This window comes from Galeopterus variegatus, unplaced genomic scaffold (assembly GCF_000696425.1).
Source record: "Galeopterus variegatus unplaced genomic scaffold, G_variegatus-3.0.2 Scaffold276, whole genome shotgun sequence".
Classification (NCBI taxonomy): Eukaryota; Metazoa; Chordata; class Mammalia; order Dermoptera; family Cynocephalidae; genus Galeopterus; species Galeopterus variegatus.
Window position 1 is genome coordinate 641541 of NW_007726387.1, and position 3569 is coordinate 645109.

Genomic DNA, 3569 nt, shown 5'->3' on the forward strand with positions numbered 1-3569 from the left:
ACAAGGGAAACTAGAAAATATGTTGAGATGAATGAAAATGAAAGTAGAGTGGTGCTGATAACACCAAGGTCAAGGGTTCAGTTCCCCATATTGACCAGCTGCCAACAAACAAGCAAAATGTAAAATGGTTTCCAATCAATAATCTAACTGTACACATTAAAGGACTAGAATAAGAAGAGCAGCCTAACCCAAAGCTAGAAGAAGGAATGAAATAATAAAGATTCGACCAGAGATAAATGCAATAGAGAATAGGAAAACAATAGAGAAATCAGCATAACCAAAATTTGTTCTTCAAAAAGATCAACAAAATTAAGAAAGCTTTCTCTACATTAGGAAAAAGATAGAGAAGACTTAAATAACTAAAATCAGAAATTAAAGAGGGGACATTACAACCAATGCCCCGGAAATAAATAGAATTATAAAATAATACTATAAACAATTGTACACTAACATATTGGATAACCTAGAAGAAATGGATAAATTCCCAGAAAAACAAAACCTATCAAGATTGAATTATGAACTAATAGAAAATCTGGACAGACTTATAACCAGTAATGAGATTGAATCAGTAATCAAAAAACCCTGCAACAAAGAAAAGCCCAGCACCAGATGGCTTCACTGGTAAATTCTACTAAATATTTAAAGCAGAATGAATACCAATCCTCCTCAAACTCTTCCAGCAAGTTGAAGTGGAAAGAACACTTCCAAACTCATCCTACAAGGGTAGCGTTGCACTGATACAAATTCAGACAATGACACTACAAGAAAAGAAATCTACAGACCAATATCCCTGATATTGATTTCAAAATCCTCAACAAAATACTAGCAAACAGAATTCGACAGTACATTAATAGGGTTATATTCTATCTGTTTATTTCTAGAGGCCCACACGAGGAGGTTAGTGGAGGGCGAGGAGATGGGGGAGGCACCTAAACTCATTAAGGGCTGTCTGGCTCTGCTGAGGAGACTGGATTTTGTTCTGTAGCTGATGAAAGGCCTGTGAAGAATCTTGTTGAAGGAACCCAATAACCAGATGCCCTCCTAGCACCTCTCTCTCTTCATAATTCTTCCTCTGGTTCTGTTTTAATCCCTGGCACTCTTAGCTCCCTCCAGGTCCCATGTCTGAGACAAAACCATATCATCTACTCTGATGGAAGAAGCTGGACTACAGCCTGGGTCGACCTCTGAGTTCCTTCCTTCCTTTCTCCCTTCCCTCCCTCCCTCCTTCCTTTCCTTCTAAAATAGTTTTAATTTTTCTTATGTTTATAAAAGTGACAAATTATCATTTCTAAAAATTTAATAAATACCAAAAGGTACAAAGAAAAACATGCACAGTAACCATTTCCATCATCTGAGGCAACCATCTTTAAGGCTTGAATATTTAGGCTTCCTGATACTTCATTTAATAAATGTATAATGAGTGCTTATTATAGGCATTGTGCAGGCACCAGGTAAACAGCAGGGAACACCTGATCCTTGCCCTCAAGGAGCATTCAGCCTAGTGAGGGAGAAAGACCTTAAATCAACCAGGCAAATACCTTTACATTCACAAATTATGTTAATTGTGAGATTGACTTTTTTTTTTTTTTTGGTAAAGATGGGCTCAAACCGTAAACATACTGTTTTTTCTTTTTTTCCTTTTTGTCTTTTTTTCGTGTCCGGCAACGGATTGCAACCCTCGGTGTTGCACCCGCACTGGACCGGGACCGGCCTCGGGATCGCAACCCTCTGTGCTGTGCCCGCACCTCACTCAGCCAGTGAGCGGGAACCGGTCTGTACGTGGGATCTGAACCGGTCTGTACATGGGATCCGAACCCTCGGCGGGAGCACTGCCACGCTCCCAAGCGGCGCACTGTAGCAGTGCGCCACCGGGCTGGCCCGTAAACATACTGTTTTATAACCTGTTTTCTTCACTTACACCAATGTATCATGAATATCGTTCCATGGCCATAAATATAGACTCTGTGCTAGAATTGAGAATAAGGAGACAAATGAACAAGACATGCTCCTGCCTTCGTCTTCATATCCCTAAGGGTCAGTTCTAATAGAGGGGAGACAGATAAATAGATAATTTCAATTCAGCTTTAATAGAGGTTGTGTAAGGTACAAACAGAGGGCAGAGAAGGAAATGAAGAGGAAATTGAAAGTGAGCCGAAATGCCGGGTACAAATCAAGCTTTATTAAAGGAAGAAAATCTGCTGTGCTGAGCTCAAAATGGAGGGCAGCACCAGGCCTGGGGGTGGGAGAGCTTCTATAGACTGTAAGGAAGGCTGACATAATCAGGGAGGGGTTTGGTGCTGGTGTGGAAGATAAGGGTGGTGGATGCAATCAGGTGGAAGGTTACACCCATGCAGAAGTAGAGGAGTTTCTATTTCTGAGAAACCACGAGGTTTCTTGAAAGGGAAAGGCTGGTGGCCATTTTGTGCTCAGTGTAAAAATGGTGCCAGTCACGTCCAAGATCCATCATTCCTGCCTTTTAAGTATTAGGAGAAGTTAAAAGGGGCAAAGGTCTCATTCTTCTGATGCTACTTCCTGCTGGAGATGGGCAAAGATGTGAAAAAATAAAAGATTTATGTTGGCGGGCAAAACTATTAGGTGGGTGGGTATTGATTTTGTGGGGGGAGAGTGTATTCCTCTGGGGAAGGGTCGCTGATTCTGAGGGGCCTGATATCCTCCTCATAGGAACAATTCGGTGACCTTTTGGTTGGCCTGCATACATTCCTGTAAGAAACTAGAGAAACACCAAAAGAGGCAGGGACCAAGAAGAAAGATAAATCCCATCATGGTCAGGGGTCTGACATGTTTTGTCCTGAAGTCCTCCCCTATTGTTATAGCCTAGGTGAGTGGTTTGGGTGAAGCAGAAATATTTTTACTGGGGGGGGGCACTGGACTCCAGCAGAATCCTCTTTGGAAAGAGCTATCCAGTAGTTTCTACCCCTGTAAGAACATGATGTGGCAGTTGTCTGGTCATAGCACGTTGTGGGAACATATGTCAGGGATGTGAATGTGTCCTGTAGGGTTCCCCCCAAGGATTCTGGGTAGCAGACCCGGGAGGTTGGAAAGTGTCCTTCCACCCACCAAGACCTTGGTTATACGTTGTAAATAGGGTATGGCTTATGTGTCTGTAGGAAAAGAAGCAAGAGGAAGGGAAAAAGTGAGCATTCAGGGACTGAGAGGTTGAGAGGGTGCATAGTAGGAAAAAGGAGTAGAGGGTAACCTAGTTGGGGGTGTAATCGCAGAGGGTGCCCTGCCAGGCTAATTCAGTTACCCATTCAAGGATGTCTTTTTTTTTTTTTTCCTTTTTGTCTTTTTTCATGACCGGTAACAGGATCGCAACCCTTGGTGTTGCGCCCGCACCGCGACCAGCAACGGGATCACAACCCTCGGTGTTGCGCCCGCACTGCGCTCAACCAGTGAGCGGACCAGTCTCTATATGGGATCCGAACCCTCGGCGGGAGCGCCAGCAGGCTCCCAAGCTCCACACTCTACTGTGTGCGCCACCGGGCCGGCCCTCAAGGATGTCTTCAACACTGGAGGTAGCGGGTTGGGACCCGTCTTGGGGCAGCTCC